Source organism: Saimiri boliviensis, chromosome 1, assembly GCF_048565385.1.
Source record: "Saimiri boliviensis isolate mSaiBol1 chromosome 1, mSaiBol1.pri, whole genome shotgun sequence".
Lineage (NCBI taxonomy): Eukaryota > Metazoa > Chordata > Mammalia > Primates > Cebidae > Saimiri > Saimiri boliviensis.
Genome location: NC_133449.1, coordinates 143,974,913 through 143,997,704, shown reverse-complemented (window position 1 = coordinate 143,997,704; position 22,792 = coordinate 143,974,913). Strand labels below are relative to the sequence as shown.

Genomic DNA, 22,792 nt, shown 5'->3' with positions numbered 1-22,792 from the left:
CACACCCAGCCTCTAATCCATTTTTCAAGTGAGAACAAAACTAGTAAAACGTAGTAAATGAGTTATTGTCTTCACAAAATGATAATTGAGAAATCATATTTTTATTTCTATAGCAGCTACAAGATACTTAATGTATAAGTTCAACTTCAGAACATGTAATTAAAATATCTACATTGACTTCCATTATCTAACAGGTCTAAGTTCAGAATCTCCTATGGTTGTCAATCAGTACTATTTAATGCCTGACCTCTTGTTTTCCTTATTCTCTTGAGACAGGGTGAATTTTTTTTTTTAGGAGTTAAATTTTGAGGTGGGGGCTTGGGGAATAGGTAAGTCAAATTTCTAGCAACCTCAGTTCCTCATATCTAAAAGGGAGACAATAGTACCTAGCACAGAGTATGGAAAAATAATCAAATGTGGTAACAGTAAGTTCCTAATAAATGTTAGCTGTTGCTATTATTCCTATGTATTATCTTTGCCCAGCAATGATCATTACTTTTGAGAGTATGTTTTAGCATTAGTAACTGCTTTTGAGATTAAGGTCAAACGCTTGGCATGAGCCAGTCTAAGGAATGGGTACTTCAGGATCACACACAGTAGCAAAGGAAACTCTTACAGAGTATGTCTGCCATAGACTGGCTCTATCTACTCCATCAGAGAAACAGGTCTTAGGCAGACAATAACAGATGCTGGCAAGGATGTAGAGAAAGCGGAAACCTCACACACCGTTGGTAGGAACATAAATTAGCATAGCCTTTATGGAAAACAGCATGGAGGGTGCTCAAAAAAGTAAAAACAGAGTTACCATATGATTTAGCAATTCCTCTACTCGGTATACATCCAAAAGAAAGGAAATCAATATATCAGAGATATATGCACTTCCATGTTTACTGCAGGACTATTCACAATAGCCGAGATATGGGATTAACCTAACTGTCCATCAATGGATGAATGGATAGAGAAAGAGTGATATATATACACGACACAGTATTATTCAGGCAGCAAAAAGAATGAAATCCTGTCATTTGCAGCAACATGGATAAATCCGAGGCCATTATGTTACATGAAATAAGCAAAACACAGAAAGACAAATATATCACGTTCTCACTCATATGTGGGAACTTGAAAAGTGAATCTCATGAAAATAGAGTAGATTGGTGGTTACCAGAGGCTAGGAAGGGGAGGAAGGAGGGGCAAATGAAGAGGAAAAAGAGAATATAAATGTATTCATTACCACTGAGGTGCACACTTAAAAATGGTAAAGGTGGCAAATTATGTACCAGTATTTTACTTCAATAAAAAATAATTTTTTGAAAATCATGTTGCACACCTTAAAAAAAAAAAAGTCTTATTCCTTTCTTCCCCAAAGCTGTCACCAACTTCTCTTGATAATTCTATTTCTTGAGGAATGACTGCAGAATAAGGACACACATCCCCAGAGTTGTATTTTGCTCTTGATGCCCCACTAAGCAAGCCTAGTAGTCATTTTCATTTTAAGTGTTTTATTACTAATTGCTATAGAGAACTAGGTAGTGCCTAGTGAAGAAGCTATGTTTCCTGGGGCTGTGGGAACAAGTTGCCACAAAATAGGTGGTTTGAAACAGAAACTTATTCTCAGGGTTCTGGAGACTAGAAGTCTGAAACCAAGGTGCAGACTGATTTCAGCAAAAGCCTGAAATCAGGGTCAGATTGATTTCAGCACAGCCATGCTCCCTCTGATGTGTCTGGGACTCCCACTGATGTGTCTGGAAAAGAATCTTTCCTACCCTTTTCCTAGCTTCTGGTGGTTGCAGGCAGTTCTTGGTGTTCCTTGGCTTGCAGCTGCATAACTGCCATTTCTCCCTCGGTCATCACAAGAGCTCCTTCCCTGTGTGTCTAGGTCTCTGTATGCAAATCTCCTTCTTCTTTCGATTTTCTTTTCTTTCTTTCTTTTTTTTCTTTTTCCGAGACAGGGTTGTATACTCTGTTGCCAAGGCTGGAGTTCACTGGCACAATCAAAACTCACTGCATCCTCAAACTCCGGGGCTCAAGCTACCCTCCCACCTCAGCCTCCAGAGTAGCTGGGACACCTGGCTATCTTTTTGTTAATTTTTTTTTTTTTTTTTTTTTTTTTGAGACAGAGTTTCATTCTTGTTACCCAGGCTCGAGTGCAATGGCACGATCTCGGCTCACTGCAACCTCCGCCTCCTGAGGTCAGGCAATTCTCCTGCCTCAGCCTCCTGAGTAGCTGGGATTATAGGCACACGCCACCATGCCCAGCTAATTTTTTGTATTTTTTAGTAGAGACGGGGTTTCACCATGTTGACTGGGATGGTCTTGATCTCTTGACCTCGTGATCCACCCACCTAGGCCTCCCAAAGTGCTGGGATTACAGGCTTGAGCCACCGCACCCGGCCAGTTTTTTTTAGTAGAGATGCCATCCTGCTATTTTGCCCAGGTTGATCTCAAATTCCTGAGCTCAAGCAATCCTCCAGCCTCAACTTCCCGAAGTGCTGGGATTACAGGTGTGAGCCACTGTGACTAGCCTCTTCTCTTATAAAGAAAGCAGTCAGTGAATTAGGGTCACATTCACAAATACCAGGGGTTAGGACTTTAATATATCTTTTTGAGGGACACAATTCAACTCATAAGAAAGAATGTCTTTAAATAAAAAGCTATTGGCCGGTTGTGGTGGCTCAGGCCTGTGATCTCAGTACTTTGGGAGGCTGAGGTGGGCGGATCACAATGTCAGTTGTTAGAGACCAGCCTGGCCAACATAGTGAAACCCCGTCTCCACTACAAATACCAAAAATTAGCCCAGTATGGTGTGTGGGGGCGGGGTGGGGGGGGCGGCATCTGTAATCCCAGCTATTTGGGAGGCTGAGGCAGGAGAATCGCTTGAAACCGGGAGGCAGAGGTTGCCGTAAGCTGAGATGCGCCATTGCACTCCAGCCCGAGTGACACGGTGACACTCCTTCCCCCAAAAAAATTTTAAGAAGCTATTCAAAGTTCTTATAATTCCTGCCCATGTTCTGTAGGTCTGGGTTTTTGGAAACCCCTGGGTAATACTTTTTAAATGATCCTAGACTTCTGAACTCACAGCTCCTATAAAGTGCTCTATACAGAAGTTTGTCTTCCCAGGAAACAGGCTTGACAGTATAGTTAGAATAAATTTCTGTCCTCCTTGAGGACAGGGATCAAAGCTTCATAATTCTTGATACTAGAATGGAGTCTGATATCAATAACATTTTTTATGAACTAGAAAGCATTCAAGTACCTCCTTGTTTCAGCTGTGTAATCTGTTTCTCAGGGGACCTCCTGACTAGGTGATTATCTTAAAACTGAGCCATGCGATGTAAGAATGATCTCCTTAAGGTTTTTCCTCACACTCCACATCCTTACTGTTTCCTCCCTTGGAGACTATTTTATATCGTTCAAAAATCTCCTAGAAGTCATTGATTTGACTTCTGAGAGTAATAACACTTTGCAAAATATGCATTAGTGAAATTGCTTCCAGGTCATCATACTTTACATTTTTGCTTGGTGTAATATTCCCAAAGGAAACCACAACTTCTTTAAAAGAAGTTACATGATTATGACTTCATGTATGCAAATCAGTCCTTCCCTAAAATCCTTTTCTCAGTTGGTTCTTGTCCGCCCTCAGTTCTACTTTTTTTTTCTTTTTCTTCTTTCTTCTCCTGTTATTGTGGCAGAACAGATTGAGAAAGGCTCTTACTCTGTCATCCCGGCTGGAGTGCAGTGCAGCCATTATAGCTCACTGCAACCGGGACCACAGGCCTGAGCCACTGCACCTGGCTGATTTTTAAAATTTTTTGTATAGATATGGTTCAAAGTACATTTCAACTATATTGGTGGTGTTTTATTAAACTGTATGACAGGTATACAGAAGTTATTTTTATTTTTAGAATATTTTAAATAACTTTATAAGAATATTTGCAGTACAGAGCAAAATGACAGTAGATTATTTCTCCCACTAAAGGGATAAACCATCAAAGAAAAGATTTTTCACTTACAAGAGTAGCAACATAAATGTAGAACTGAGGCTGGACATGGTGTCTCATGCTTGTAATCCCAGCACTTTGGAAAGCCAAAGCAGAGGATCCCTGGAGCTAAATATTTACAGCAGCTTTATTCCTAACAGCCAAAACCTGGAAACAACCCAAAGACCATTAACTGTTGAATGAATAAACAAACTGTGGTAATACATATGATGGAATACTACTTACACATAAAACGAAAAAATTACTGATACATTAAAGAACACAGATGAATCTCGAAAGTATTACATCAAGTGAAAGAAGCCAGACACAACCAGCTCATACTATGTGATTCCACTAACATGAGGCCTCCAAACACAAACCTATAGCAGTAAATATCAGATCAGGGGTTGCTAGGGGCCAACGATGAGGACAGAAAATCGATAATCACGGGGCATGAGAGAACTTTACAGACTTACAGATATACTAAAAATGATTGTGATAGCCGTTCGCAATTCATTACATTTGTCAAAACTCATAGAACAATATTCCATAAAAGGGTCAGCTTTACCATATGTAAATTATGCCTACATATGGCTGATTTTGTTTTTTTAAAAGTGGGGGTAGGGTGGGATGGAGTTGGGTGAGGTATTATATACAGAAGAACAAAGATAAGCATGACACCAAATATCTGACTATAAACAACAGCCAGAGGACAACAGAACATTAAAGTGCTTAAAAAATAAAAAAAAAAAGTCAACCTAGAATTATACATCCAGTTTAAAAATAAATACAGTTCAAAACTGAAAGTTAAATAAAAACATTGTCTAAAAAACAAACACTGACAGAATCTTTTACCTGCAAGCAATATTAAATAAAGTTATTCGAACTGAAAGAAAATTATGAAAATATAGACCTACAACAAGAAGTAGTGACAGAAACAGTAAAGATGTAGGCAAATAGAATTCACTCTTCTTAATTTCATTAAAACTTCCTACAAAAGAAAATATCAGCCCTCGAAGAATGTATTCTATCAAACAGTTAACAAAGAAATGCCAATATTATACAAACTTTTTCAAGACGTGAAGAATATAACACATCCCAGACCATTTAAACATGCCAGACACTATTACCCTAATTCTAAAACCAGACAATCACAATAAAGCAAAACTGAAAACTAATCTCCCCAAAATGGCATTCAAACAATGAAAAAAAATTTAGTTAAAGCCATTCCTCATATCATATACAAAAGTAAATTTCAAGTGAGCTAATGTTCTCACGTGAAAATAATGTCTAAGATGGTTAGGAAGAGGATGTATGAGATTATATTCAGGTATATGCTGGTAGCATGTCACCACAAAAATTATTTTAATATAAAACATCCAAAAAACTAAAGCACACAAACTTTTTTCACTCTTCATGTTGATCAAGAATTTTCCTATTTCTTGTTAACTCAAAAAGACTCTGGATGCAGTAACTTGCCAACTTAGTTTTTGGTATGGCCTTGTGCTCTTATACAACCTTACTGCCTTTATCTCTCTATCTTTTGTTTGTTTGTTTTGGAGATAGGCACCATCATTGGTCACTGCAGCCTGGATTTCCCTGGCCCAAGTGATCCTCCCATTTCAGCCTCTTGAGTAGCTGGGACCAAGGCAAACACCACCACAGTTGGCTGATTTTTAAATGTTTTGTGGAGATGGGGTTCCACTATGGTCTTGAACTCCTGGGCTGAAGCAATCTTCCTGCCTCAGCCTCCCAAAGTGTTGGGTGAGATTACAGGCACGGACCACCACATTCAGAAATGACTTTTCTAATATCCTTAAATCAGTGCTCATGTAAAAGCTTCAGCCTTCTCAATCCACGTCTCTCAGAACTACAAACCTTAAAACTCAGAAGTTACATGACAGTAATTCCGTAGAGCAGTTTGCTGCTTATTTCTACTTAAAAAAAATCATATATGTAATATATGTGTAAATAGGATACATGTATATATGTAACATGTTAATACATTACATATATAATATACATATTCTGTATTATATATGTATACACGTATAAATATGTATATATATGTATAATATATATTATTATATAAGAAACGTCTAGAACTGGACTGGGGTCACACTGATATCCACATTTCAAAACAGAATCTAAAACTCCCTATAACTGGGCTGGGCTCGGTGGCTCACGCTTGCAATCCTAACACTTTGGGAGGCCGAGGCGGGAGGATCATTTGAACCTAGACATTGGAGATCAGTCTGGGCAACAGAGTGAGATCTCTCTACTTAAATAAAGTAAAACTCCCTAAAACTAATACAAAATTTTGTGTGTAGTGACATATTCTGGAGAAAAGCTCCAAAGTTTTCCTCTGATTCTTAAACGGGCGTATGATACCCCGTTACCCCGAAAAGAACCTGTTTGTTCTAGAGGCTGAGCACACAGAAGCTCATGCTGGATTATCAAATCGGAAAGTTCATAGAGAATTTTCATTGTCATGTACAGGAGATGTAAGGAAAGCTGTTTATTTAGACCGTAAACTCCTAAAATGTTCATAAATCTCAACGGAAATTAAATCCACTGTGGTGGCAGAAGTATCATAATAGACAAAGAAGCTAAAGGTTAATGAAAATAAGGTTTCAATCGGTGGTTACTTTTGTGCTTCGGATCAATCCTCAGAGTTTGTTCGCCAATGTAACTTTTGGCATTATCCGTTTCAAAGTCCGAACAGTATCCATAAACCCAAAATGAAACGTATGGATCAACAGGGTCAGACCAAAAATCACAACAACTATGTTTCCGACGTGAACGCAACAGCTGACTTTTGTAGCGCTATATAAAGCGCTGTCACTTGCTGCTTTCCACGTGACCATCACGATACTCCCGGTCTGGAAGAGCAGGACAACAGCATCTTTTCTAGATAAGGAACGTTTTGGATTCGATTTGTGAGGCGTGGGGGACGCTCACCAGGTTGCGCGAAAGCCGCTTTTCCACGTTGTCAAGGGCAAGCACACCGTGTCTGATAGTTTTAGTGATGGAGCTGAGGAGGCCATTACGAAAGCCATCTGTGGCGAGTGAATTATACTCGGGGGAGGTTAAGCACGTCGGAGAGAAAAGGAAGCTGAGACGGTTTGTGAAAGAGGGAAGGTAGCGTTAAGCGGAGCCGTCCTTCAGGGGCAGCAGAACAGGGGCGGGCGAGGCGTCTCTGAGACGGTCAGAAAAGGACCTGAGGAAAAAACCTACAGGCTACGAGGAGGCGAACAGACGCAGAGCCTGTCTCAGGGGAGCGAAGCAGCCCGCATGAACCCCTCCCCCCCATCTGGAAGTGGCCTAACTCGGCGCCCCTCCAGCTCCGGACGCCCTTTTTGTCGCTCTCCCCTCGCGGTGGCTCACCCCTGAGATCCCTGGTTCCATCAAGACGCTTAGCTGCATTCGGCAACTCGCGAACACCTAACGCCGCAAATTCAAATACGCGCTTCAGAGACTCGCGGTCTTGAAAGTCTCCCAGAGTGAAGGACAGAGGAGCCAATCGAAGCCCGGCTGGTCTCAGACGTCAAAGGTGATGGGCGTTGCTAAGACAAGAGGGTGGGACGATACCGAGTTGCCACGGCGACGGCTTCCGGGTGGGCGGTTTGAGGTGGCTTCCGGTCGGAAGGCGAGACGCCGCGGGAAAACCCTCCCTGCTAGAGGGACTAGGAGACTTGGGGCTGCGGCCGTTTCCTCGCGAGCAACCATGGGACTGTTCTAGGGTCACTCCACCGGCTGTGTCCTTTATTCTTCTCTCTCATCCAAAGACTTACCTGAACGGTTATAAAGTGCACGTTATTTCCCTAAGGTAAGCGTGTGGTAGCGCCTCCTCCTCACACAGCGGTAGCAAAAACCCGCTGTCAACTTCGTTACGCGACATACCTGTACTTAACTAGAAAAAGTTGAAATTTTGGATCTTCAAGCATTCAGTAACCTCTTATTGTGTGAGGTTTTTTTAAACTGCACTGCACACTACTGTTGTAGTCTTTAACCACTGAATGCAATTTGATTTTATAATGAAATTTAACGTCCTGGTTCTTTCTGACCCCCCAAATTTCATCTGAACCAGTTAATAATGCACGAAGAACTGAAATTATTTTATTTTCTGTAACACTCTCGTAGGTTCTCCAAGCTAAGTTCTTAATCGCCCATAAATCTGAAGGCATGTGGTAAGGATGAGCAGGTGATTTGAGCCCAGTCCATTCCAAGAATCAAACTAATTCAGCTGAGACTCCTTTGGTTAGGAGCATTATTTTAATCTAAAAAATGTTAAACCAAATGGTGACTACGGCTGCTTTGGTTCCAGTTGTATCTCATTTGATGATGATAGTCTTACACAACACGATCTCATTTGTCAAAGAAAGTAAGCATTGGTGAAATATAGCTTTCTGCAGATAACTCTTTCAATGAAGATATTTTATCAGACCACAGAAATTATTATTAAATTCTTGTCACCAAAATGTAAAAACGAAAGCAAAGCTTACCTGCTTATCAAGAACAATTTCTTCCTCTATAGTTTAGGCAGGGAAACGTTTATGAAAGCTTAGATCTATATGTGTTTGGGATCCTGCCAACCTCTTTCTTAAAATTCCATCTTCGAAACTCCCTGCTAATGAGCACTTTTCCAGGAGCTTGGATGAAACATTCTGAATAATTCCTCAGCCCGAAGGTTAGAAATTTCATTAAATAAAAAATTAAATACACAGAATACTTAGGTATGAAACATTAATGAACTGAGTAATACATTCTTAAGAAGATCAGGCACTTAAGAAAACACAGGCCTCCTGCATTGTGGAGCCATTTAATGTGATAAGATTTGATAAATGGGCAAGAGATCAAAAAATGCCCAGGGTTTCAAAAGAGAATGTTCCATGAGCTGCTTACTGCCTGCATAGAGCATTCGAAATTAAGCCAACTCAGCAGAAGCTCGAGAGGCCTTCAAATGAACCCTAGTATCCTTTGGTTGTCAGTATTGTACTGAACAGTCGGTTGAACTGTTGTTTTTCTGACAAGAAAAAAAATGCCTAAGTTTTATAAGGACTTTGGTCATTCATTTAAAAATATATAGTGATCTTCGAGTTTAGAAAGCACAGAAAAGAAACTTCAACATAAATTAGAGGTACTTAAAAGTAGAAAAAAATTCCTCCAGTAGTAGACACGTATTTGCCACTGTACACTATTCTCTCCTTGAACCTCTCTCCCATCAGCTTGGCTGAATCCTACTTATGCTTTTAAGACCCAGCTCAAATTGTGAATCGTTTGTGACCTCGTCCACAGTCACCTCACTCCCTCCTGAATGCCTATAGAATTGTAGATATAGCCTTTATTTGGCATTTTTGTTGTATTCCTTATGTTTCTTATTTATGAATATATCTTACATATAACTTGAATCATGGAAATCCTAAACTACTCAGAATTGTGTTCACCATGTACCTGGGAGACAGACTTGAACAAGTAAGTTTAGATGTAAAAAAGCCAAGATTAATGTTAAATGTAGTTGAAGGCTGTATTTTTTGCTAGAGCAAACAAAATATCACAGACTAGGTGGCTTACAGAAAGTTACTTTCTCACAATTCTGGAGGCTAGAAGTTTAAAATCAAGGTGTCAGTAGGGATGGTTTCTTTCTGAGGTCTCTGCCCTTGGCTCATACATGGCTGTCTCATCTCTTTGTCTTCATATGGTCTTTTCTCCATGTGTGTGCACATCTGTATCCAATTTTTTTTTCATGTAAGGACACCAGCCCTACTAGATTCAGGCCCATATTAAAGACTTCATTTTAGTTTAATTACCTCTTGAACCACCTTATCTCCAAATAAGGTTATTTTCTGCTAGGGATTAAAACTTTTAACATGAGGGTTTTAGGGGGACTCAAACCCATAACAGTACCCAAGACTTAAAAAGCAGAAATGAATAGTAGCAGTTATCTGTCAACTTTCAGAACTCCCATCTTACGACTTATAGATAGCATAAATGTGTAAGTCAGAATAGTGTAAGATAATAGGAAGTACTAGGGCCTGTGACAAATTAGAGTATATTTGCCCAGAGAAAAGACTTTCAAATTAAAATTGTAAACAATCCTCCATTTCCACCCTAGCCATCCAAACAAAACAGTTTGGCTGGTTTTGACTTACAGGTTATCAGTTTGCAAAAACCACCACTATGTTATTTCCTTTGGATTCGTAACCTGTTATGGTCAATATTGGACATGTTAAATATTTTTATTGCATATCCAAATACATTTTTCCCAGACCCCATTGGTTTACACAAAGTTGTTTTTTTTTTTTTTATTGAGTACTTGCTGTGTTAAAGGAACTGTACTAAGTGCCATACAGAGATTAAGATCCATAAGTTTGGATACATATATCCCAGAGTTACAAGGAGTTATTTTTGAGATCATTTATTATATACATATCTATCAAAAATGTAATTTTTTGTGTAACTTTAACTCGTAAATAAATTTGAACTCCAAAAATAATTTCTTGTCAGACTATGTTCACTGCAAAGACCAAGACTGTGTCCTCAAGTACAAGGGTAGAGGAAATGAGACAAATAAAAAAATAATTATTGAGCAAGATGAAAGAAGACCATAAAAGGATTACAGATAAAGTGCTACAGAAGATTAGAGGACAAACAGATTTTATCTAGCTGGGTGTGTTGCTGAAGGCATTTAATGCAATTGGAATTAATCTTTTCATGGCACTTGGTACCTCTAATGTAACATTAATCAGCATATTATATGGCGTTTATTTACATATGTTCATATCCTCTCCCAATACATTCTAAAATACACTAGTCTTAATCTTTATTTGTTCCAGTCTAATGTTATTCAGAAGTATCGAGTGTTACCTAAGGAGTCAATTGGGGAACTTTTTAAAAAGAAACTTGTCTTAATTCTAGCTCTGAAGATTGTAATTAAGTAGGCCTTGAGAGGTGGTATATGATCTCTATTTTGAAAAGTTTTCCCACACTTAATAAATCTGGTGATCACACCATTTAGAACCTACTGCCCTAGAGCACCTAGTATGTAGTATGCTCTCAGTAAATTGTTGTCACATTAAATGAGCAGAGCTGCAATTTAGTAAGATTAATAAGACTCCAGTGTGTAGGATGAATTAAAGTGGGAAATATCCTAGAGGCAGGGAAATCCTATTACAGATGTCCAGCTAAGAGATGAAGCAGCCCTGAACTAGAGTAGAGACAATAGGACAGAAATGGATGAAAAACACTAAGAAGGTAGAGTGAGCAGAATTAGGTGAAAATTGATATAATGCAGTAGTTCTCAAAATGTTATATGCCTAAGTCTTAACATGGGTTGTTGATTTAAAAAGCAGATTTCTGGGCTCTATCCTTGAAAACCTGTTCAGCTAATTCAGGATAAGGCACAGTAATCTGCATTTTTAACAACCCTTCTTCATGATTTTGATTTAGATTATTTAAATTGAAAACCTCAGGTTGACCATGATAAGTAGGAAAGAGGAAATACTGACAAAGAATTCTAAAGATTATATTTTGCGTGACAAAGAATATGATAAGCCATTAATTTGGTTTTATTACTGCATTTTAGGTTTTGGGGTACATGTGAAGAAACTGTAAGATTGTTGCATAGGTACACACATTGCAATGTGGTTTGCTGCTTTCCTCCCCATCACCTATATCTGGCATTTCTCCCCATGTTATCCCTCCCCAACTCTCTGCCCCCTGCTGTTCCTCCCCTATTTCCCCCGCACAGACCCCAGACCCCAGTGTGCGATACTCCCCTTCCTGTGTCCATGTGTTCTCATTGTTCAACACTCGCCTATGAGTGAGAACATGCAGTGTTTGATTTTCTGTTCTTGGGTCAGTTTGCTGAGAATGATGGTTTCCAGGTTCATCTGTGTCCCTACAAAGGACATGAACTCATCGTTTTTTATGGCTGCATAGTATTCTGTGGTGTGTATGTGCCACATTTACCCTGTCCAGTTTATCATCAATGGGCATTTGGGTTGGTTCCAAGTCTTTGCTATTGTAAACAGTGCCGCAGTGAACATTCGTATGCATGTGGCCTTATAATAGAACAATTTATAATCCTTTGGAGATATACCCAGTAATGGGATTGCTGGGTCAAATGGAATTTCTATTTCTAGGTCCTTGAGGAATCCCCACACTGTCTTCCATAATGGTTGAATTAATTTACACTCCCACCAACTGTGTAGAAGTGTTCCTATTTCTCCACATCCTCTCCAACATCTGTTGTCTCCAGATTTTTTAATGATCGCCATTCTAACTGGCATGAGATGGTATCTCAATGTGGTTTTGATTTGCATTTTTCTTTTTTTTTTTTTTAATTGCATTTTAGGTTTTGGGGTACATGTGATGAACATGCAAGATTGTTGCATAGGTACACACATGGCAGTGTGCTTTGCTGCCTTCCGTCCCCTCACCTGTATCTGTCATTTCTCCCCATGCTATCTCTTCCCACCTCCCCACCCCCCGCCCCTCCCCCATTTCCCCCCAACGGACCCCAGTGTGTAGTGCTCCCCTCCCTGTGTCCATGTGTTCTCATTGTTCAACACCTGCCTATGAGCGAGAATATACAGTGTTTGATTTTCTGCTGTTGTGTCAGTTTGCTGAGAATGATGGTTTCCAGGTTCATCCATGTCCCTACAAAGGACACAAACTCATCGTTTTTGATGGCTGCATAATATTCCATGGTGTATATGTACCACATTTCCCCTATCCAGTCTATCATCGTTGGGCATTTGGGTTGGTTCCAGGTCTTTGCTATTGTAAACAGTCCTGCAATGAACATTCGTGTGCACGTGTCCTTGTAGTAGAATGATTTATAATCCTTTGGATATATACCCAGTAATGGGATTGCTGGGTCAAATGGGATTTCTATTTTTAGGTCCTTGAGGAATCGCCACACTGTCTTCCACAATGGTTGAATTAATTTACATTCCCAGCAACAGTGTAAAAGTGTTCCTATTTCTCCACATCCTCTCCAGCATCTGTTGTCTCCAGATTTTTTAATGATCGCCATTCTAACTGGTGTGAGATGGTATCTCAATGTGGTTTTGATTTGCATTTCTCTGATGACCAGTGATGATGAGCATTTTTTCATATGTTTGTTGGCCTCCTGTATGTCTTCTTTTGTAAAGTATCTGTTCATATCCTTTGCCCATTTTTGAATGGGCTTGTTTGTTTTTTTCTTGTAGATCTGCTTTAGTTCTTTGTAAATTCTGGATATCAGCCCCTTGTCAGATGGGTAGACTGCAAAAATTTTTTCCCATTCTGTTGGTTGCCGATTCACTCTACTGACTGTTTCTTTTGCCGTGCAGAAGCTGTGGAGTTTGATTAGGTCCCATTTGTCTATTTTGGCTTTTGTTGCCATTGCTTTTGGCGTTTTGGTCATGAAGTCCTTGCCTACACCTATGTCCTGAATGGTTTTGCCTAGATTTTCTTCTAAGGTTTTTATGGTATTAGGTCTGATGTTTAAGTCTTTAATCCATCTGGAGTTAATTTTGGTGTAAGGTGTCAGGAAGGGGTCCTGTTTCTGCTTTCTGCACATGGCTAGCCAGTTTTCCCAGCACCATTTATTAAATAGGGAGTCCTTTCCCCATTGCTTGTTTTTGTCAGGTTTGTCGAAGATCAGATGGTTGTGGATTGTCTGGAATAGTTTCAGAAGGAATGGTATCAGCTCCTCCTTGTATGTCTGGTAGAATTCAGCTGTGAACCCATCTGGACCTGGGCTTTTTTTGGGTGGTAGGCTCTTTATTGCTGCCTCGACTTCAGACCATGTTATTGGTCTATTCAGGGTTTCGGCTTCTTCCAGATTTAGGCTTGGGAGGTTGCAGGTGTCCAGGAATTTATCTATTTCTTCCAGGTTTACTAGTTTATGTGCATAGAGTTGTTTGTAATAATCTCTGATGATGGTTTGGATTTCTGTGGAATCTGTGGTGATATCCCCTTTATCGTTTTTTATTGCATCAATTTGGTTATTCTCTCTTTTCTTTTTTATTAATCTGGCTAGTGGTCTGTCTATTTTGTTGATCTTTTCAAAAAACCAGCTCCTGGATTTATTGATTTTTTGGAGAGTTTTTTGTGTCTCTATTTCCTTCAGTTCTGCTCTGATCTTAGATATTTCCTGTCTTCTGCTAGGTTTTGAGTTTTTTTGATCTTGCTCCTCTAGCTCTTTCAATTTTGATGATAGGGTGTCAATTTTCGACCTCTCCTTTCTTCTCATGTGGGCACTCATTGCTATATATTTTCCTCTAGAGACTGCTTTAAATGTGTCCCAGAGATTCTGGTATGTTGTGTCTTCATTCTCATTGGTTTCTAAGAACATCTTTATTTCTGCCTTCATTTCATTGTTTATCCAGTCAACATTCAAGAGCAAGTTGTTCAGTTTCCGTGAAGGTGTGTGATTCTGAGTTAGTTTCTGCATTCTGAGTTCTAACTCGATTGCACTGTGGTCTGAGAGACTGTTTGTTATGATTTCTGTTCTTTTGCATTTGCTGAGGAGTGATTTACTGCCAATTATGTGGTCAATTTTAGAGTAGGTGTGATGTGGTGCTGAGAAGAATGTATATTCTGTGGATTTGGGGTGGAGAGTTCTGTAAATGTCTATTAGGTTTGCTTGTTCCAGGTCTGTATTCAGGTCCTGGATATCCTTGTTGATTTTCTGTCTGGATGATCTGTCTAATATTGACAGTGGGGTGTTAAAGTCTCCCACTATTATTGTGTGGGAGTCCAAGTCCCTTTGTAGGTCATTAAGAACTTGCCTTATGTATCTGGGTGCTCCTGTATTGGGCGCGTATATATTTAGGATCGTTAGCTCTTCTTTTTGCAGTGATCCTTTTACCATTATGTAATGTCCTTCTTTGTCTCTTTTGATCTTTGTTGCTTTAAAGTCTATTTTATCAGAGATGAGAATTGCCACTCCTGCCTTTTTTTGCTCTCCGTTTGCTTGGTAGATCTTCCTCCATCCCTTTATTTTGAGCCTTTGTGTATCCTTGTATGTAAGATGGGTTTCCTGGATACAGCACACTGATGGGTTTTGGCTTTTTATCCAGTTTGCCAGTCTGTGTCTTTTGATTGGGGCATTTAGTCCATTGACATTTAGGGATAGTATTGTTATGTGTGATTTTGATACTGTCATTTTGATGCTACCTGGCTGTTTTGTTGGTTAGTTGATGCAGATTCTTGATTGTGTTCATGCTTTTTTACCATTTGGTGTGTTTTTGGAGTGCCTGGTACTGGTTGTTCCTTTATAAGTGTAGAGCCTCTTTGAGGAGTTCTTGTAGAGCAGGTTTGGTGGTGATGAAATCTCTGAGCGCTTGCTTGTTCACAAAGGATTTTATTTTTCCTTCGCTTATGAAGCTTAGTTTGGCTGGATAGGAGATTCTGGGTTGAAAGTTCTTTTCTTTAAGGATGTTGAATATTGGCCCCCAATCTCTTCTGGCTTGTAGGGTTTCTGCTGAGAGATCTGCTGTGAGTCTAATGGGCTTCCCTTTGTGGGTAATCCGACCTTTCTCTCTGGCTGCCCTTAGCATTTTCTCTTTCATTTCAACCTTGGTGAATCTGACGATTATGTGCCTTGGGGTTGCTCTTCTTGAGGAATATCTTTGTGGTGTTCTCTGTATTTCCTGGATTTGAATATTGGTCTGCCTTGCTAGGTTGGGGAAGTTTTCCTGGATAATATCCTGAAGAGTATTTTCCAGCTTGGATTCATTCTCTTCATCACATTCAGGTACACCTATCAGACGTAGATTAGGTCTTTTCACATAGTCCCACATTTCTTGAAGATTTTGTTCATTCCTTTTTGCGCTTTTTTCTCTGTTCTTTCCTTCTCTTTTTATTTCATTGAGTTGATCTTCGACCTCTGATATCCTTTCTTCTGCTTGGTCAATTCGGCTGTTGAAGCTTGTGCATGCTTCACGAAGTTCTCGCGTTGCGTTTTTCAGCTCCATCAATTCACTTATACTCCTCTCTATGCTGTCCATTCTCGTCAGCAGTTCGTCCAATCTTTTTTCAAGGTTCCTATTTTCTTTGCGTGCGGTTAGAACATGTTCTTTTAGCTCGCTGTAGTTTCTTACTACCCACCTTCTGAAGTCTGATTCTGTCATTTCATCACTCTCCTTCTCCATCCAGTCTGGTTCCCTTGCTGGTGAGGAGTTGTGATCCCTTTTAGGAGGAGAGGTGTTCTGGTTTCGGGAGTTTTCATCCTTTTTATGCTGGTTTCTTCCCATTTTTGTGGGATTATCCACCTGTTGTCTGTCTCTGTCCCAGGGAGTTGGAGCTTTATGAGTTTCCGTTGCACTACTGCCTTTTTTGATTTTTCTTTCAGGTCTGACCCGCCCAGCTAGCAGCAAGCCTAGCCACTGCCTGCCCGCAGGGGCTTTGCTGAGCTGCTGTGGGCTCCGCCCAGCTGCCCTGAGCTCTTCCCTGTAGTCCTTTTTATATGGGCGTAGTTAGAACTGTCTCGGCATTGGTGGCCCCGCCTCTGTTATGGCGGACTCTCTCTGTTGTGGGAGGTTGCCTCGGCAACGGGGGCCTGCCTCCGTAGCCGTGGAGAGTCTCAGTAATGGCGGAAGCCCCTCCCCCACGGAGCCGGGCCGTCCAGGTTCAGCTGTGCTTGGTTTAAAGGGCTCAACCCAGAGGGTTTCCAATTACTGTTTTTGTTTTCGTTGTTGTTGTGGGTGGAAGGCTGGGACCAACCGAGCCTGATCACCTGGCTCCCTGACTCCGAGTCTTGTCTTTTAAGTTGAACGATCCCGAGTTCCGGTCGCTTGTTGAAAAGGTGCCGGGATCTCCCGTGCTGCGACTCACGGAGTCGGCTGGAACTGCGGTGCCGGCTCCTGGCGGATTTTTTGCCTATGAATCTCCTGGCCTGACTCGCTATTTCAGATGAATGGCCCACTCTGCCGTCTCAGGGCTCTGCTCGCCAGCTAAGAGGGCTCCCAGACCAGTGGTTTTTGTACGGAGAACCGCAGCAACAGGGAGTGGTCACAGCAGCCGCGCGGGCGGAATCAGCCCCACAGGGGCCAAAACAGCCACACCAGCTGGGACTGCGACACTGACGACCCCTCTGCCTGGGTATCTCCTGGTCTGTGGGCAATAAGAGTTCGTCTGTAAATGCGGCGTTCACTCACCCTCTGCACTTTCACTGGGAGCTGAAGTCCTGAGCTGTTCTTAGGCGGCCATCTTCCCAGCCCTGAAGAGTATTTTCCAGCTTGGATTCATTCTCTTCATCACATTCAGGTACACCTATCAGACGTAGATTAGGTCTTTTCACATACTCCCACATTTCTTGAAGATTTTGTTCATTCCTTTTTGCGCTTTTTTCTCTGTTCTTGCCTTCTCTTTTTATTTCATTGAGTTGATCTTCGACCTCTGATATCCTTTCTTCTGCTTGGTCAATTCGGCTGTTGAAGCTTGTGCATGCTTCACGAAGTTCTCGCGTTGCGTTTTTCAGCTCCATCAATTCACTTATACTCCTCTCTATGCTGTCCATTCTCGTCAGCAGTTCGTCCAATCTTTTTTCAAGGTTCCTATTTTCTTTGCGTGCGGTTAGAACATGTTCCTTTAGCTCATTGTAGTTTCTTACTACGCACCTTCTGAAGTCTGATTCTGTCATTTCTTCACCCTCCTTCTCCATCCGGTCTGGTTCCCTTGCTGGTGAGGAGTTGTGATCCCTTTTAGGAGGAGAGGTGTTCTGGTTTCGGGAGTTTTCATCCTTTTTGTGCTGGTTTCTTCCCATTTTTGTGGGTTTATCCACCTGTTGTCTGTCTCTGTCCCAGGGAGTTGGAGCTTTATGAGTTTCCGTTGCATTACTGCCTTTTTTGATTTTTCTTTCAGGTCTGGCCCGCCCAGCTAGCAGCATGCCTAGCCACTGCCTGCGCACAGGGGCTTTGCTGAGCTGCTGTGGGCTCCGCCCAGCTGCCCTGAGCTCTTCCCTGCAGTCCTTTTTATATGGGCTTAGTTAGAACTGTCTCGGCAATGGTGGCCCCGCCTCTGTTATGGTGGACTCTCTCTGTTGTGGCAGGTTGCCTCGGCAACGGCGGGTTGCCTCGGCAACGGCAGCCTGCCTCTGTAGCGGTGGAGAGTCTCAGTAATGGCGGAAGCCCCTCCCCCAGGGAGCGGGACTGTCCCGGTTCAGCTGTGCTTGGTTTGAAGGGCTCAACCCAGAGGGTTTCCAATTACTGTTTTTGTTTTCGTTGTTGTTGGGGGTGGAGGGGTGGGACAAACCGAGCCTGATCACCTGGCTCCCTGACTCCGAGTCTTTTCTTTTAAGTTGAAGGACCCCGCATTCCGGTCGCTTGTTGAAAAGGCGCCGGGATCTCCCGTGCTGCGACTCACGGAGTCGGCTCGAACTGCGGCGCCGGCTCCTGGCGGATTTTTTGCCTAGGAATCTCCTGGCCTGACTCGCTATTTCAGATGAATGGGCTATTCTGCCTTCTCAGGGCTCTGCTCGCCAGCTAAGAGGGCTCCCAGACCAGTGGCTTTTGTAAGGAGAACCGCAGCAACAGGGAGTGGTCACAGCAGCCGCGGGGGCGGAATCAGCCCCACGGGGGCCAAAACAGCCGCACTGGCTGGGACTGCGACGCTGGCGACCCCTCTGCCTGGGTATCTCCTGGTCTGTGGGCAATAAGAGTTCGTCTGGAAATGCGGCGTCCACTCACCCTCTGCACTTTCACTGGGAGCTGAATTCCTGAGCTGTTCTTAGGCGGCCATCTTCCCAGCATTCCGTTTGATTTGCATTTTTCTAATGACCAGTGATGATGAGCATTTTTTCATGTTTGTTGGCCTCATATATGTCTTCTTTTGTAAAGTGTTGGTTCATATCCTTTGCACACTTTTGAATGGGCTTGTTTTTTTTTTTTTTTCTTGTAAATATTTATTAGTTCTTTGTAGACTCTGGATATTAGCCCTTTGTCAGATGGGTAGATTGCAAAAATTTTTTCCCATTCTGTTGGGTGCCAGTTCACTCTAATGACTGTTTCTTTTGCTGTGCAGAAGCTGTGGAGTTTGATTAGGTCCCATTTGTCTATTTTAGCTTTTGTTGCCAATGCTTTAGGTGTTTTAGTCATGAAGTCCTTGCCTATGCCTGTGTCCGGAATGGTTTTTCCTAGGTTTTCTTCTAGGGTTTTTATGGTGTTGGGTCTTATGCTTTAATCCATCTGGAGTTAATTTTAGTGTAAGGTGTCAGGAAGGGGTCCAGTTGCTGCTTTCTGCATACTGCTAGGCAGTTTTCCCAACACCATTTATTAAACAGGGAATCCTTTCCCCATTGCTTGTTTTTGTCAGGTTTGTCAAAGATTAGAAGATTGTAGATGTGTGGTGTTGCCTCTGAGGCCTCTGTTCTGTTCCATTGGTCCATATCTCTGTTTTGGTACCAGTACCATGCTGTTTTGATTACTGTAGCCTTGTAGTATAGATTGAAGTCAGGTAGTGTGATGCCTCCCTCTTTGTTCTTTTTGCTTAGAATTGACTTGGCTATGTGGGCTCTCTTTGGGTTCCATGCGAAGTTTAAGGTGTTTTTTTCCAGTTCTGTGAAGAAGGTCATTGGTATCTTGATGAGGATAGTGTTGCATCTGTAAATTACTCTGGGCAGTATGGCCATTTTCATGATATTGATTCTTCCTAACCATGAGCATGGAATGTTTCTCCGTCTGTTTGTGTCCTCTCTTATTTCATTGAGCAGTGGTTTGTAGTTCTCCTTGAAGAGGTCCTTTACATCCTTTGTTAGTTGTATTCCTAGGTATTTTATTCTCTTTGTAGCAATTGTGAATGGCAGTTCGTTCTTGATTTGGCTCTCTTTAAGTCTGTTATTGGTGTATAGGAATGCTTGTGATTTTTGCACATTAATTTTGTATCCTGAGTCTGCTGAAGTTGCTTATCAGTTTCAGATTTTGGGCTAGAAATGGAGTCTTCTAAATATACAATCATGTCATTTGCAAATAGAGACAATTTGACTTCCTCCTTTCCTATTTGAATACCCTTTATTTCTTTTTCTTGCCTGATTGCTCTGGCTAGAACTTCCAATACTATATTGAATAGGAATGGTGAGAGAGGGCATCCTTGTCTAGTGCCAGACTTCAAAGGGAATGCTTCCAGTTTTTGCCCATTCAGTATGATATTGGCTGTGGGTTTGTCGTAAATAGCTTTTATTATTTTGAGATACGTTCCATCAATACCTAGTTTATTGAGGGTTTTTAGCATAAAGAGCTGTTGAATTTTGTTGAAGGCCTTCTCTGCATCTATTGAGATAATCATGGGGTTTTTTTCTTTGGTTCTGTTTATGTGGTGAGTTACGTTTATAGACTTGCGTATTTTGAACCGGTCTTGCATCCCCTGGTTGAAGCCTACTTGATCATGATGGATAAGCTTTTTGATGTGCTGTTGCAATTGGTTTGCCAATATTTTATTGAAGATTTCTGCATCTGTGTTCATCATGGATATTGGCCTGAAGTTTTCTTTTCTTGTTGAGTCTCTGCCAGGTTTTGGTATCAGGATGATGTTGGTCTCATTAAATGATTTGGGAAGGATTCCCTCTTTTTGGATCGTTTGGAATAGTTTCAGAAGGAATGGTATCAGCTCCTCTTTGCATGTCTGGACGAATTTGGCAGGGAACCCATCTGGACCTGGCCTTTTTTTGGTTGGTAGACTGTTGATTGCTACCTCAACTTCAGCCCTTGTTATTTATCTATTCAGGGTTTCTACTGCTTCCTAGTTTAGGGTTGGGAGGATGCAAGTGTCCAGGAATTTATCTGTTTCTTCCAGGATTACTAGTTTATGTGCATATAGTTGTTTGTAATAATCTCTGATGATGGTTTGTATTTCTGTGGAATCTGTGGTGATATCCCCCCCCCTTTTTTTTATCACATCTATTTGATTATTCTCTCTCTCCTGTTTTTATTAATCTGGCTAGTGGTCTATTTTGTTGATCTTTTCGAAAAACCAGCTCCTGGATTTATTGATTTTTTTAAGGGTTTTTGTGTCTCTATCTCCTTCAGTTCTGCTCTGTTCTTAGTTATTTCTTGTCTTCTGCTAGGTTTTGAGTGTTTTCGTTTTTTTCAAATTTTGCTCCTCTTGCTCTTTCAATTTTGATGAGAGGGTGTTGATTTTAAATCTTTTCTTCCTTCTCATGTGGGCATTTATTGCTATATATTTTCCTCTAGACACTGCTTTCAATGTGTCCCAGAGATTGTGGTATGTTGTGTCTTAATTCTTATTGGTTTTGAAGAGCATCTTTATTTCTGCCTTCATTTCGTTGTTTATCCAGTCAACATTCAAGAGCCAGTTGTTCAGTTTCCATGAAGCTGTGCAGTTGAGTTAGTTTCTGAATTCTGAGTTCTAAATTGATTGCACTGTGGTCTGAGTGACTGTTCAGCATTGGAGCGAGGGGACAGGAGAGGTTGGGGTTGCGATGGAAGGAGGAGGAGAGCCCACTACAGCCTCCGCAGTGCCCGCTTCTTGTCTGTCTTTTTCTTGGCCGCCAGCTTCTTGTCATGCTCGCCAGCATTCTTATTGGCCATAGGACCCTCAGCCCCTCCTGGGCTTCTTGGGGCCCCAGGATCAGTGGAGGAGGCTGCAGTGCCACTGGCCAGGGCATGAACAGCTTCGGCCCTGCCACTGGGCCCACCAGCGCCCCCGTGGATCCCTGAGCAGAGGAGCCGGCATACTCCTCATAGTTTTTGAGAAGGCGGCCCACCTCCTCGTTGAGTACTGGGGTTAGGGTGGATCAGCAGGCACTTATGGTCAGCAGCACGTGTCCGATGCCCAGCTCAGCTGTCCAGTCCCTCTTGAGCACGTTGTGCAGATCTCGCCATTGGTGCCCACATTCGGGTGGAAGATCTTGGTCAGGAAGTAGCCCTTGGATGGGGAGGCAGGGAAGCCCTTCCCCAGCAGGAGTTTCATGCGGAACAGACCTCCGGCATATGGGGTCCCCTCAGGGCCCTCGATGGTGACCTGGAGGTCGGTGAGATCCTCCTTGTTGGGAAAGACCTTGATGCCATCTGGTGGGTCTGCAGTCAGTGTCGTCACCTCCTTGTACGCCAGGCGGATGATATGTGGGGGCAGGTTCTCCATGTTGGAGTTCATGGCTTTTGGTGGCCAGGGGTGGTCCCCCGGCCTGCTTCCTACATTCTTCAGCTGGGGTGGAAGGCCCAGCTGCTGCCACTGCGGTGCAGCAGCCCCGCTCCTCGTTACCTCTGACACCTGCCGCTCACAGCGTCCAATGATCTGCCGCCCCAGTGCCTAGCCGCACTCCATTAATTTGGTTTTGAGGGAAATAAATTTGATCTGTAAAGCTATTCAGCAAGTAAGAAATGTCATTTAGGAGCCTGGAAAAGAGGTATGAGTGAAGAAAAAAATTGGAAAATCTTTGTGTAATAAAGATTTCTAAGAGATCAAACAAAAAGAAAATGTATTATAAAGAATATTGAGGGAGTATTTCCCTTTTTAGACATCTTGAAGGAGGCAGCATATGAAACAAAGGTGGAAAAAAAAAATAAACTGACAGAAACCAAAAACAAAATCTCAAACAAATCATATTTATAGCATGTGAATAAGAAATACAGGGGTTGTGATGTGGATGTAGAGAGGCTTCTGGAATTGACATCTATCTGTTCTGTTGAACAGAGGAAGTTCTATCGAATATTGGGGTTTCTATGAGTTGAAAAATAAATTGACAGCAAAATCAAACCAAGGGATAATTAAGCGTAACTTTTAATGTGGGAAAAACATGAGAAACTATTATAACCTATGTAACCCCTCAAGTTGCTTCTAATTCATAGAGACATCCTGGTTTT

The 22,792-nt window shown here is 41.8% G+C and overlaps 1 long non-coding RNA gene and 1 pseudogene across 1 annotated transcript in view; one reads left to right on the top strand and one right to left on the bottom strand.

Moving 5' to 3' along the window:
* The first annotated feature begins 7,594 nt into the window (after positions 1–7,594).
* Positions 7,595–22,792, top strand: part of LOC104653210 (uncharacterized) — a 181,035-nt gene continuing 165,837 nt past the window's right edge. The window contains exon 1 of the long non-coding RNA XR_012519182.1: positions 7,595–7,809. This is a non-coding gene — a long non-coding RNA (uncharacterized LOC104653210). The remainder of the gene's footprint in view (positions 7,810–22,792) is intronic.
* On the bottom strand, positions 21,384–22,104 carry LOC101047208 (ubiquitin-conjugating enzyme E2 S pseudogene; annotated as a pseudogene).